Consider the following 12,658-nt stretch of genomic DNA (forward strand, 5'->3'; position numbering starts at 1 on the left):
GAAAAGGATGCCCTTGCGCACTATCCTGACTTCTCCTCCCGTCTGCTTACTTTGTGCCTTCCAACGCACAATGCGAACTACAGGTGGTGCTGCAGGGCCCACACCCTTTTACTTGCCTTACAGAACAGCTCTGGAGCTGTTACAGTGCCCAGCTGCTGCAAGAAATCAGCTTGAATGCTTCAGGGGATGGGGCATGGCCAACATGAGCCCCACACCAAAGGAGGGTGGGGGTGTTTAATGCGAACTAGGGGTCATCCAAGCACCGCAAAAGGCCGCCATGCCCTGCATGCCCCTTTTCTCTTTTCATATGCAGATGAGGGTTCCAGCCAACTTTGGCCCACATCTTGGATGACATCACCGTATGCAAATCCGTCTTCTGCAGACCTTCCCCCAGGAATGCTTGTACTAGTTGTTGCATATGGTTTGATATTTGATGGTGCTTCAATATTAGGCAGCCTTCCACCCTCCCATGTTCATCTGAACAGATGTGGTCTCCCTGCAGTTGGTGTCCCCAGACGAGAGTTCCCTTGTGCGTCCTCAGTTGAATCTCCTTAACTTGACGGGGGAGGGGCTGCCCGAGCAGCCACCCTCCCCAGCCCTATCCCAACTCATACTTATTTTGCATATGAGATCTCTTGATCATGAAGATTGTTCTCACAGGGTGAGGTTCATCCATTATATTTTAAAATAGGAAGGTACAAATTACATATTTGAATTGCATCTATGTGCTGGATTCAAATGTCCCCCCCCCCCCCCTTCCTTTCTCAATTGTGCCCGTCAGCAGCTATTCTAAGGTTGCTGCCAATGGGTGTGACACATTAATTTCTTCTGTGGGGTACACTGGACTCCACAAGGATTCACATTGGGGTGTAGAGTAGGATCTTGATCTGAGGCACCAACCGGCTCAAAGCTTTTGACTGTTCCCAAGATGCTCAGCGCATCCTCCTCTATAACCCCGCTTCCATGAACAGGGAGCTCAGTTTGTAGTTGGTGCCTTCAGTAGCAGGCCACTTAACAGGGGCCTGCCTCAGGCAGCCTATTCTTAGCTATTAATTTTGACAAGAAAAGAAGAACTTGTTTTATGAGAATCTACAAGGGCTGCAGCAGGCTAGGTCTAATAGACATCTTTACTGCAGCTTCATCACTCCCAGCGGCGCTGTATACTCCCGTGCCCTGGTTGCTGGGTCACTGCAGCGGAGGCTCCAGTTTCTTCCTAAGGTCAGTCACACACACACCGCCCTTCCGGATCACGAGGCCGCTGATGAAGGGGAGCGTGGCCGTAGGGGGTGGACCGTGTGCGCACTGGCGTGGACACTGATTACTGGGCAGCCGCTCCACTAGCCACCAGGTACAGTTAAGGAGCACAGGTCTGGGAGTTTTACTCCTATATTAACCCAATTTTGTACTGCCCGCAGCGCATTGTGATAGGTAATAGGGCCTGATTCAGGTTGGAATGCAATCACAATAAGCGATCCAACTGCAAAATTTGCTAACAGCATACGCATGTGCCTGCATTTTCTGCGGCACCCCGCAGAGAATGCGATCGCCTCTGCCTGTCAATCGGGGCGGGGGGGGGAGAGGGGGGTCAGCAACACTCCATTTCCAAGTCAGGGATGGAGCGGTGCGGGGGCAAGGCTTCAAAATGGGGTCTGCAACGGAGGAGACACAGGGGGCGTGGTCACAGCGGCTGTATGACATCACATTAAGCCGCTGTGATCACAAAAATGGTGGCGGCTTCCTGCGCGCACATACAGTCTGCACCAGCAGGAGGCTACACCATTTTTTATGATCACGCTGAACTGCAGTGCGACTGCAATTACAGCATGGTCAAGAATGGAGGCGTCATGCTGGGTGGCCATGCCCTGTCACTGTGCAGGAGCCAGCACCGCACACACACTAGTCCCCGGGTGCAGCCCCCAACCCCCGGGACACCCGGAGCAACAAAATGTAGATTCAGGCCACCAGGCCACGCCCCTACCTATGAAACCATGCCTCCTTTTTACCATTGCACTGCTTATCTGCGCGCCCTGCATTACAATCTCCCTCGCCACCTCTCTGGGTGTCACCAGTGATAGTGACACCTCTGCCATGCTTGTAGCAGCTGGTCCTAAGATCTACGCCTCAAGCCCTGAGTGTTTGCCCTTGTGACTTGTTGATCATCATAGCGAAGCAGATGCTTACAGAAAACTGCAGGGGCTTAGATTGAAAATAAAAAAATTGATGGGTATAAGGTAGAGAGGAGCGGGTTCGGTTCTCCGAGAACCGAATTCCCGACGAACTCCACGTGGTTTACACTGGTCCGAGGCAGGCTCGGTTGTTCCCGCCTGACTCGGAAAACCTGAACAAGGGAAAATGTCATCATCCCGCTGTCGGATTCTCGCGAGATTCGGATTCCATATAAAGAGCTGCGCGTTGCCGCCATTTTTACTCGTGCATTGAAGAGAGAGCGGAGAGGACGTGGCTATGTTCTCTCAGTGGAAATCTCAATATCAGTGCTCAGTATCAGTGGTTACTTATTGCTGCTCAGTAATACTAGTAGTGTGTCTCTCCTGCTCAGTGTCAGTTCTCAGTAGTATCCTCATCAGTGCTCAGTATCACTGCTCATTGTCTTGTGCTGCATTGTGGTGCTCAGCATACTACAGTACATTACTAATAGTCCAGTGCTGCATCTTGCTGCTCAGTGTCAGTTCTAGTATCCTCATCAGTGCTCACTATCACTGTTCATTGCATTTTGGTTTTCTGTATACTACAGTAACATAGTAATATAGTAACATATAGTAACATAGTTTTTGAGGTTGAATAGAGGCAAATTGCCCATCGTGTTCAACCTGTTTTAAGTTGTGATGATTCTACATACTTGCTGAATAATGTTTTATGACTAGTTAGCTACTATAACTCATGTTACCCCCGGATTAACCATGTTGATATTTTAAGTATTATAACCTTGGATAGCTTTTTCATTCAGAAATGTATCCATTCCTTTTTTAAATCCAATTACAGAGTCCGCCATTACCACCTTCCCTGGCAGGGAATTCCACATCCTGATTGCCCTAACAGTGAAGATCATAGTATCTCACCTGGCAGGTAAGTAGGAGTTGGGCTAGAGCTGTGGAGGATTGCTGCTCGGGCACCCCCTGTCAAGTGAAGGAGATCCAACTGAGGCAGCACAAGGGAACTCTCGAAAGAAGAACAAGGCTAGAGGAAGATCTGAGACAAAGAAATCTGACTTTTACCAGAGCTGACCAGAGGAAAGCACAAACGCAGTCCCCCACTACCACAAATAATGCAGTCGAGTTTCCCACATTTGGGGAAATCACAGGGGTCAGCATACCCAGAGTGCAATGAATGAACCTCACCCTGGGAGAACAATCTTCATGACCATGGTATCTCCTATGCAAAATAAGTATGATTTGGGATAGGGCTGGGGAGGGCCGCTGCTCAGGCACATCTCTGTCAAGTAAAGGAGATTCAACTGAGGCAACACAAGGGAACTCTCATCTGGGGACAACAACTGCAGGGAGAACACATATTTTCAGATGAACATGGGAGGGCAGAAGGCTGCCTAATACTGAAGCACCCCCAAACAACAAATCAAATGCAACTACTAGTGCAAGCATTCCTGGGGGAAGGCCTGCAGCAGATGGATTTGAATATGGTGATGTCATCCAAGCAGTGGGTCAAAGTTGGCTTCAACCCTCGTCTGCATATGAAAATAAAAAAGGGGTGTGCAGGGCATGGCGGCCTTTTGCGGCGCTTGGATGACCCCTAGTTCGCATTAAACACCTCCACCTTCCTTCGGTGTGGGGCTCATGTTGGCTATGCCCCAGCCCCTGAAGCATTCAAGCTGATTTCTTGCAGCAGCTGGGCACTGTAACAGCTCCAGAGCTGCTCTGTAAAGCAAGTAAAAGGGTGTGGGCCCTGCAGCACTACCTGTAGTTTGCATTGTGCGTTGGAAGGCACAAAGTAAGCAGACGGGAGAAGTCAGGATAGTGCACAAGGGCATAGAAGGGAGCGGCTCAAGAAAAGAGAAGTGGAAACAGACAGCAAACTAGGCTGGAGAGAGACCTGAGACAAAGAGATCTGAATTATACGAGAGCCGACCAGAGGAAACACAAATTATGTAATCAAGTGTCCCACATTTGGTGAAATCGTAGGAGCAGCACACCCAGAGTGCATTGGGTGAGCCTTGCCCTGGGAGAAGCACCTTCCTGATCATAGTATCTCACCTGGCAGGTAAGTAGGAGTTGGGCTAGAGCTGGGGAGGGTCGCTGTTCGGGCACCCCCCTGTCAAGTGAAGGAGATCCAACTGAGGCAGCACAAGGAAACTCTCGAAAAAAGAACAAGGCTAGAGGAAGATCTGAGACAAAGAAATCTGACTTTTACCAGAGCTGACCAGAGAAAAGCACAAACACAGTCCCCCACTACCACAAATAATGCAGTCGAGTTTCCCACATTTGGGGAAATCACAGGGGTCAGCATACCCAGAATGCAATGAATGAACTTCACCCTGGGAGAACAATCTTCATGACAATTGTATCTCCTATGCAAAATAAGTATGATTTGGGATAGGGCTGGGGAGGGCCGCTGCTCAGGCACATCTCTGTCAAGTAAAGGAGATTCAACTGAGGCAGCACAAGGGAACTCTCATCTGGGGACAACAACTGCAGGGAGAACACATATTTTCAGATGAACATGGGAGAGCAGAAGGCTGCCTAATACTGAAGCACCCCCAAACAACAAACCAAATGCAACAACTAGTACAAGCATTCCTGGGAAAAGGTCTGCAGAAGACGGATTTGCATACGGTGATGTCATCCAAGCAGTGGGCCAAAGTTGGCTGGAACCCTCATCTGCATATGAAAAGAGAAAAGGGGTATGCAGGGCATGGCGGCCTTTTGCGGCGCTTGGATGACCCTTAGTTAGCATTAAACACCTCCACCCTCCGTCGGTGTGGGGCTCATGTTGGCTATGCCCCAGCCCCTGAAGCATTCAAGCTGATTTCTTGCAGCAGCTGGGCACTGTAACAGCTCCAGAGCTGCTCTGTAAGGCAAGTAAAAGGGTGTTGGCCCTGCAGCACTACCTGTAGTTTGCATTGTGCGTTGGAAGGCACAAAGTAAGCAGACAGGTGAAGTCAGGAGAGTGCACAAGGGCATAGAAGGCAGCGGCTCAAGAAAAGAGAAGTGGAAACAGACAGCAAACTAGGCTGGAGAGAGACCTGAGACAAAGAGATCTGAATTATACGAGAGCCGACCAGGGGAAACACAAATTATGCAGTCAAGTTTCCCACATTTGGGGAAATCACAGGAGCAGCACACCCAGAGTGCAATGGGTGAGCCTTGCCCTGGGAGAAGCACCTTCATGATCATAGTATCTCACCTGGCAGGTATGTAGGAGTTGGGCTAGAGCTGGGGAGGGTCGCTGCTCGGGTACCCCCCTGTCAAGTGAAGGAGATCAAACTGAGGCAGCACAATGGAACTCTCGAAAGAAGAACAAGGCTAGAGGAAGATCTGAGACAAAGAAATCTGACTTTTACCAGAGCTGACCAGAGGAAAACACAAACACAGTCCCCCACTACCACAAATAATGCAGTTGAGTTTCCCACATTTGGGGAAATCACAGGGGTCAGCATACCCAGAATGCAATGAATGAACCTCACCCTGGGAGAACAATCTTTATGACCATGGTATCTCCTATGCAAAATAAGTATGATTTGGGATAGGGCTGGGGAGGGCCGCTGCTCAGGCACATCTCTGTCAAGTAAAGGAGATTCAACTGAGGCAGCACAAGGGAACTCTCATCTGGGGACAAAAACTGCAGGGAGAACACATATTTTCAGATGAACATGGGAGAGCAGAAGGCTGCCTAATACTGAAGCACCCCCAAACAACAAACCAAATGCAACAACTAGTGCAAGCATTCCTGGGGGAAGGCCTGCAGCAGATAGATTTGCATATGGTGATGTCATCCAAGCAGTGGGTCAAAGTTGGCTTCAACCCTCGTCTGCATATGAAAAGAGAAAAGGGGCGTGCAGGGCATGGTGGCCTTTTGCGGCACTTGGCTGACCCCTAGTTTGCATTAAACACCTCCACCCTCCTTCGGTGTGGGGCTCATGTTGGCTATGCCCCAGCCCCTGAAGCATTCAAGCTGATTTCTTGCAGCAGCTGGGCACTGTAACAGCTCCAGAGCTGCTCTGTAAGGCAAGTAAAAGGGTGTGGGCCCTGCAGCACTACCTGTAGTTCGCATTGTGCGTTGGAAGGCACAAAGTAAGCAGAAAGGAGGAGAAGTCAGGATAGTGCGCAAGGGCATAGAAGGGAGCGGCTCAAGAAAAGAGAAGTGGAAACAGACAGCAAACTAGGCTGGAGAGAGACCTGAGACAAAGATATCTGAATTATACGAGACCTGACCAGGGGAAACACAAATTATGCAGTCAAGTTTCCCACATTTGGGGAAATCGCAGGAGCAGCACACCCAGAGTGCAATGGGTGAGCCTTGCCCTTGGAGAAGCACCTTCATGATCATAGTATCTCACCTGGCAGGTAAGTAGGAGTTGGGCTAGAGCTGGGGAGGGTCGCTGCTCGGGCACCCCCCTGTCAAGTGAAGGAGATCCAACTGAGGCAGCACAAAGGAACTCTCGAAAGAAGAACAAGGCTAGAGGAAGATCTGAGACAAAGAAATCTGACTTTTACCAGAGCTGACCAGAGGAAAGCACAAACACAGTCCACCACTACCACAAATAATGCAGTCGAGTTTCCCACATTTGGGGAAATCACAGGGTTCAGCATACCCAGAGTGCAATGAATGAACCGCACCCTGGAGAACAATCTTCATAACAATGGTATCTCCTATGCAAAATAAGTATGATTTGGGATATGGCTGCGGAGGGCTGCTGCTCAGGCACATCTCTGTCAAGTAAAGGAGATTCAACTGAGGCAGCACAAGGGAACTCTCATCTGGGGACAACAACTGCAGGGAGAACACATATTTTCAGATGAACATGGGAGGGCAGAAGGCTGCCTAATACTGAAGCACCCCCAAACAACAAACCAAATGCAACAACTAGTGCAAGCATTCCTGGGGGAAGGCCTGCAGCAGATAGATTTGCATATGGTGATGTCATCCAAGCAGTGGGTCAAAGTTGGCTTCAACCCTCGTCTGCATATGAAAAGAGAAAAGGGGCGTGCAGGGCATGGTGGCCTTTTGCAGCACTTGGCTGACCCCTAGTTTGCATTAAACACCTCCACCCTCCTTCGGTGTGGGGCTCATGTTGGCTATGCCCCAGCCCCTGAAGCATTCAAGCTGATTTCTTGCAGCAGCTGGGCACTGTAACAGCTCCAGAGCTGCTCTGTAAGGCAAGTAAAAGGGTGTGGGCCCTGCAGCACTACCTGTAGTTCGCATTGTGCGTTGGAAGGCACAAAGTAAGCAGAAAGGAGGAGAAGTCAGGATAGTGCGCAAGGGCATAGAAGGGAGCGGCTCAAGAAAAGAGAAGTGGAAACAGACAGCAAACTAGGCAGGAGAGAGACCTGAGACAAAGAGATCTGAATTATACGAGACCTGACCAGGGGAAACACAAATTATGCAGTCAAGTTTCCCACATTTGGGGAAATCGCAGGGGCAGCACACCCAGAGTGCAATGGGTGAGCCTTGCCCTGGGAGAAGCACCTTCATGATCATAGTATCTCACCTGGCAGGTAAGTAAGAGTTGGGCTAGAGCTGGGGAGGGTCGCTGCTCGGGCACCCCCCTGTCAAGTGAAGGAGATCCAACTGAGGCAGCACAAGGAAACTCTCGAAAGAAGAACAAGGCTAGAGGAAGATCTGAAACAAAGAAATCTGACTTTTACCAGAGATCAGAGGAAAACACAAACACAGTCCCCCACTGCCAACAAATAAAGCAGTCACGTTTCCCACATTTGGGGAAATCACAGGGGTCAGCATACCCAGAATGCAATGAATGAACCTCACCCTGGGAGAGTAATCTTCATGACCATGGTATCTCCTATGCAAAATAAGTATGATTTGGGATAGGGCTGGGGAGGGCCGCTGCTCATGCACATCTCTGTCAAGTAAAGGAGATTCAACTGAGGCAGCACAAGGGAACTCTCATCTGGGGACAACAACTGCAGGGAGAACACATATTTTCAGATGAACATGGGAGGGCAGAAGGCTGCCTAATACTGAAGCACCCCCAAACAACAAACCAAATGCAACAACTAGTGCAAGCATTCCTGGGGGAAGTTCTGCAGAAGACGGATTTGCATACGGTGATGTCATCCAAGTAGTGGGTCAAAGTTGGCTTCAACCCTCATCTGCATATGAAAAGAGAAAAGGGGCGTGCAGGGCATGGCGGCCTTTTGCGGTGCTTGGATGACCCCTAGTTCGCATTAAACACCCCACCCTCCTTTGGTGTGGGGCTCATGTTGGCCATGCCCCATCCCCTGAAGCATTCAAGCTGATTTATTGCAGCAGCTGGGCACTGTAACAGCTCCAGAGCAGCTCTGAACGGCAAGTAAAAGGGTGTGGGCCCTGCAGCACTACCTGTAGTTTGCATTGTGCATTGGAAGGCACAAAGTAAGCAGACAGGAGAAGTCAGGATAGTGCACAAGGGTATAAAAGGGAGGGGCTCATGAAAAAAGAAGTGGAAACAGACAGCAAACTAGGCTGGAGAGAGACCTGAGACAAAGAGATCTGAATTATACGAGAGCCGACCAGGGGAAACACAAATTATGCAGTCAAGCTTCCCACATTTGGGGAAATCAGAGTGCAATGGGTGAGCCTTGCCCTGGGAGAAGCACCTTCATGATCATAGTATCTCGCCTGGCAGGTAAGTAGGAGTTGGGCTAGAGCTGGGGAGGGTCGCTGCTCGGGCACCCCCCTGTCAAGTGAAAGAGATCCAACTGAGGCAGCACAAGGAAACTCTCGAAAGAAGAACAAGGCTAGAGGAAGATCTGAGACAAATAAATCTGACTTTTACCAGAGCTGACCAGAGGAAAGCACAAACACAGTCCCTCACTACCACAAATAATGCAGTCGAGTTTCCCACATTTGGGGAAATCACAGGGGTCAGCATACCCAGAATGCAATGAATGAACCTCACCCTGGGAGAACAATCTTCATGACCATGGTATCTCCTATGCAAAATAAGTATGATTTGGGATAGGGCTGGGGAGGGCCGCTGCTCAGGCACATCTCTGTCAAGTAAAGGAGATTCAACTGAGGCAGCACAAGGGAACTCTCATCTGGGGACAACAACTGCAGGGAGAACACATATTTTCAGATGAACATGGGAGGGCAGAAGGCTGCCTAATACTGAAGCACCCCCAAACAACAAACCAAATGCAACAACTAGTGCAAGCATTCCTGGGGGAAGGCCTGCAGCAGATGGATTTGCATACGGTGATGTCATCCAAGCAGTGGGTCAAAGTTGGCTTCAACCCTCGTCTGCATATGAAAAGAGAAAAGGGGCGTGCAGGGCATGGCGGCCTTTTGCGGTGCTTGGATGACCCCTAGTTCACATTAAACACCTCCACCCTCCTTCGGTGTGGGGCTCATGTTGGCTGTGCCCCAGCCCCTGAAGCATTCAAGCTGATTTCTTGCAGTAGCTGGGCACTGTAACAGCTCCAGAGCTGCTCTGTACGGCAAGTAAAAGGGTGTGGGCCCTACAGCACTACCTGTAGTTTGCATTGTGCATTGGAAGGCACAAAGTAAGCAGACAGGAGGAGAAGTCAGGATAGTGCACAAGGGTATAAAAGGGAGGGGCTCATGAAAAAAGAAGTGGAAACAGACAGCAAACTAGGCTGGAGAGAGACCTGAGACAAAGAGATCTGAATTATACGAGAGCCGACCAGGGGAAACACAAATTATGCAGTCAAGCTTCCCACATTTGGGGAAATCGCAGGGGCACCACACCCAGAGTGCAATGGGTGAGCCTTGCCCTGGGAGAAGATCCTTCATGATCATAGTATCTCACCTGGCAAGTAAGTAGGAGTTGGGCTAGAGCTGGGGAGGGTCGCTGCTCGGGCACCCCCCTGTCAAGTGAAAGAGATCCAACTGAGGCAGCACAAGGAAACTCTCGAAAGAAGAACAAGGCTAGAGGAAGATCTGAGACAAATAAATCTGACTTTTACCAGAGCTGACCAGAGGAAAGCACAAACACAGTCCCCCACTACCACAAATAATGCAGTCGAGTTTCCCACATTTGGGGAAATCACAGGGGTCAGCATACCCGGAATGCAATGAATGAACCTCACCCTGGGAGAACAATCTTCATGACCATGGTATCTCCTATGCAAAATAAGTATGATTTGGGATAGGGCTGGGGAGGGCCGCTGCTCAGGCACATCTCTGTCAAGTAAAGGAGATTCAACTGAGGCAGCACAAGGGAACTCTCATCTGGGGACAACAACTGCAGGGAGAACACATATTTTCAGATGAACATGGGAGGGCAGAAGGCTGCCTAATACTGAAGCACCCCCAAACAACAAACCAAATGCAACAACTAGTACAAGCATTCCTGGGGGAAGGCCTGCAGCAGATGGATTTGCATATAGTGATGTCATCCAAGCAGTGGGTCAAAGTTGGCTTCAACCCTCGTCTGCATATGAAAAGAGAAAAGGGGCGTGCAGGGCATGGCGGCCTTTTGCGGCGCTTGGATGACCCCTAGTTCGCATTAAACACCTCCACCCTCCTTCGGTGTGGGGCTCATGTTGGCTATGCCCCAGCCCCTGAAGCATTCAAGCTGATTTCTTGCAGCAGCTGGGCACTGTAACAGCTCCAGAGCTGCTCTGAACGGCAAGTAAAAGGGTGTGGGCCCTGCAGCACTACCTGTAGTTTGCATTGTGCATTGGAAGGCACAAAGTAAGCAGACGGGAGAAGTCAGGATAGTGCGCAAGGGCATAGAAGGGAGCGGCTCAAGAAAAGAGAAGTTGAAACAGACAGCAAACTAGGCTGGAGAGAGACCTGAGACAAAGAGATCTGAATTATACGAGAGCCGACCAGGGGAAACACAAATTATGCAGTCAAGTTTCCCACATTTGGGGAAATCGCAGGAGCAGCACACCCAGAGTGCAATGGGTGAGCCTTGCCCTGGGAGAAGCACCTACATGATCATAGTATCTCACCTGCCAGGTAAGTAGAAGTTGGGCTAGAGCTGGGGAGGGTCGCTGCTCGGGTACCCCCCTGTCAAGTGAAGGAGATTCAACTGAGGCAGCACAAGGGAACTCTCGAAAGAAGAACAAGGCTAGAGGAAGATCTGAGACAAATAAATCTGACTTTTACCAGAGCTGACCAGAGGAAAGCACAAACACAGTCCCCCACTACCACAAATAATGCAGTCGAGTTTCCCACATTTGGGGAAATCACAGGGGTCAGCATACCCAGAATGCAATGAATGAACCTCACCCTGGGAGAACAATCTTCATGACCATGGTATCTCCTATGCAAAATAAGTATGATTTGGGATAGGGCTGGGGAGGGCCGCTGCTCAGGCACATCTCTGTCAAGTAAAGGAGATTCAACTGAGGCAGCACAAGGGAACTCTCATCTGGGGACAACAACTGCAGGGAGAACACATATTTTCAGATGAACATGGGAGGGCAGAAGGCTGCCTAATAATGAAGCACCCCCAAACAACAAACCAAATGCAACAACTAGTGCAAGCATTCCTGGGGGAAGGCCTGCAGCAGATGGATTTGCATACGGTGATGTCATCCAAGCAGTGGGTCAAAGTTGGCTTCAACCCTCGTCTGCATATGAAAAGAGAAAAGGGGCGTGCAGGGCATAGCGGCCTTTTGCGGCGCTTGGATGACCCCTAGTTCGCATTAAACACCTCCACCCTCCTTCGGTGTGGGGCTCATGTTGGCTATGCCCCAGCCCCTGAAGCATTCAAGCTGATTTCTTGCAGCAGCTGGGCACTGTAACAGCTCCAGAGCTGCTCTGTACGGCAAGTAAAAGGGTGTGGGCCCTGCAGCACTACCTGTAGTTTGCATTGTGCATTGGAAGGCACAAAATAAGCAGACAAGAGGAGAAGTCAGGATAGTGCACAAGGGTATAAAAGGGAGGGGCTCATGAAAAAAGAAGTGGAAACAGACAGCAAACTAGGCTGGAGAGAGACCTGAGACAAAGAGATCTGAATTATACGAGAGCCGACCAGGGGAAACACAAATTATGCAGTCAAGCTTCCCACATTTGGGGAAATCGCAGGGGCACCACACCCAGAGTGCAATGGGTGAGCCTTGCCCTGGGAGAAGCACCTTCATGATCATAGTATCTCACCTGGCAGGTAAGTAGGAGTTGGGCTAGAGCTGGGGAGGGTCGCTACTCGGGCACCCCCCTGTCAAGTGAAAGAGATCCAACTTAGGCAGCACAAGGAAACTCTCGAAAGAAGAACAAGGCTAGAGGAAGATCTGAGACAAATAAATCTGACTTTTACCAGAGCTGACTAGAGGAAAGCACAAACACAGTCCCCCACTACCACAAATAATGCAGTCGAGTTTCCCACATTTGGGGAAATCACAGGGGTCAGCATACCCAGAATGCAATGAATGAACCTCACCCTGGGAGAACAATCTTCATGACCATGGTATCGCCTATGCAAAATAAGTATGATTTGGGATAGGGCTGGGGAGGGCCGCTGCTCAGGCACATCTCTGTCAAGTAAAGGAGA

The 12,658-nt window shown here is 49.9% G+C and overlaps 16 non-coding genes across 16 annotated transcripts; all 16 read right to left on the reverse strand.

Annotated features, from left to right (window-relative positions):
* Positions 1–3,243: 3,243 nt before the first annotated feature.
* LOC135028550 (U1 spliceosomal RNA) lies at positions 3,244–3,407 on the reverse strand. Its single transcript, XR_010224811.1, has one exon. It is a non-coding gene; the product is annotated as a U1 spliceosomal RNA (small nuclear RNA).
* A 671-nt stretch (positions 3,408–4,078) lies between these two features.
* On the reverse strand, positions 4,079–4,241 carry LOC135028717 (U1 spliceosomal RNA). Its single transcript, XR_010224954.1, has one exon. It is a non-coding gene; the product is annotated as a U1 spliceosomal RNA (small nuclear RNA).
* A 152-nt stretch (positions 4,242–4,393) lies between these two features.
* Positions 4,394–4,557, reverse strand: LOC135028773 (U1 spliceosomal RNA). Its single transcript, XR_010225005.1, has one exon. It is a non-coding gene; the product is annotated as a U1 spliceosomal RNA (small nuclear RNA).
* A 671-nt stretch (positions 4,558–5,228) lies between these two features.
* Positions 5,229–5,391, reverse strand: LOC135028695 (U1 spliceosomal RNA). The gene has a single exon (XR_010224936.1). It is a non-coding gene; the product is annotated as a U1 spliceosomal RNA (small nuclear RNA).
* Positions 5,392–5,543: 152 nt separating this feature from the next.
* Positions 5,544–5,707, reverse strand: LOC135028776 (U1 spliceosomal RNA). The gene has a single exon (XR_010225008.1). It is a non-coding gene; the product is annotated as a U1 spliceosomal RNA (small nuclear RNA).
* A 674-nt stretch (positions 5,708–6,381) lies between these two features.
* Positions 6,382–6,544, reverse strand: LOC135028670 (U1 spliceosomal RNA). Its single transcript, XR_010224919.1, has one exon. It is a non-coding gene; the product is annotated as a U1 spliceosomal RNA (small nuclear RNA).
* Positions 6,545–6,696: 152 nt separating this feature from the next.
* LOC135028598 (U1 spliceosomal RNA) lies at positions 6,697–6,859 on the reverse strand. Its single transcript, XR_010224855.1, has one exon. It is a non-coding gene; the product is annotated as a U1 spliceosomal RNA (small nuclear RNA).
* Positions 6,860–7,533: 674 nt separating this feature from the next.
* Positions 7,534–7,696, reverse strand: LOC135028618 (U1 spliceosomal RNA). The gene has a single exon (XR_010224875.1). It is a non-coding gene; the product is annotated as a U1 spliceosomal RNA (small nuclear RNA).
* Positions 7,697–7,845: 149 nt separating this feature from the next.
* On the reverse strand, positions 7,846–8,010 carry LOC135028685 (U1 spliceosomal RNA). The gene has a single exon (XR_010224927.1). It is a non-coding gene; the product is annotated as a U1 spliceosomal RNA (small nuclear RNA).
* A 968-nt stretch (positions 8,011–8,978) lies between these two features.
* LOC135028771 (U1 spliceosomal RNA) lies at positions 8,979–9,142 on the reverse strand. Its single transcript, XR_010225003.1, has one exon. It is a non-coding gene; the product is annotated as a U1 spliceosomal RNA (small nuclear RNA).
* A 674-nt stretch (positions 9,143–9,816) lies between these two features.
* LOC135028716 (U1 spliceosomal RNA) lies at positions 9,817–9,979 on the reverse strand. The gene has a single exon (XR_010224953.1). It is a non-coding gene; the product is annotated as a U1 spliceosomal RNA (small nuclear RNA).
* A 152-nt stretch (positions 9,980–10,131) lies between these two features.
* Positions 10,132–10,295, reverse strand: LOC135028557 (U1 spliceosomal RNA). Its single transcript, XR_010224817.1, has one exon. It is a non-coding gene; the product is annotated as a U1 spliceosomal RNA (small nuclear RNA).
* Positions 10,296–10,966: 671 nt separating this feature from the next.
* Positions 10,967–11,129, reverse strand: LOC135028608 (U1 spliceosomal RNA). The gene has a single exon (XR_010224865.1). It is a non-coding gene; the product is annotated as a U1 spliceosomal RNA (small nuclear RNA).
* Positions 11,130–11,281: 152 nt separating this feature from the next.
* On the reverse strand, positions 11,282–11,445 carry LOC135028580 (U1 spliceosomal RNA). The gene has a single exon (XR_010224839.1). It is a non-coding gene; the product is annotated as a U1 spliceosomal RNA (small nuclear RNA).
* A 674-nt stretch (positions 11,446–12,119) lies between these two features.
* On the reverse strand, positions 12,120–12,282 carry LOC135028702 (U1 spliceosomal RNA). Its single transcript, XR_010224943.1, has one exon. It is a non-coding gene; the product is annotated as a U1 spliceosomal RNA (small nuclear RNA).
* A 152-nt stretch (positions 12,283–12,434) lies between these two features.
* On the reverse strand, positions 12,435–12,598 carry LOC135028789 (U1 spliceosomal RNA). The gene has a single exon (XR_010225020.1). It is a non-coding gene; the product is annotated as a U1 spliceosomal RNA (small nuclear RNA).
* Positions 12,599–12,658: the final 60 nt, after the last annotated feature.

The sequence above is a fragment of the Pseudophryne corroboree genome, unplaced genomic scaffold (genome assembly GCF_028390025.1).
Source record: "Pseudophryne corroboree isolate aPseCor3 unplaced genomic scaffold, aPseCor3.hap2 scaffold_480, whole genome shotgun sequence".
Classification (NCBI taxonomy): domain Eukaryota; kingdom Metazoa; phylum Chordata; class Amphibia; order Anura; family Myobatrachidae; genus Pseudophryne; species Pseudophryne corroboree.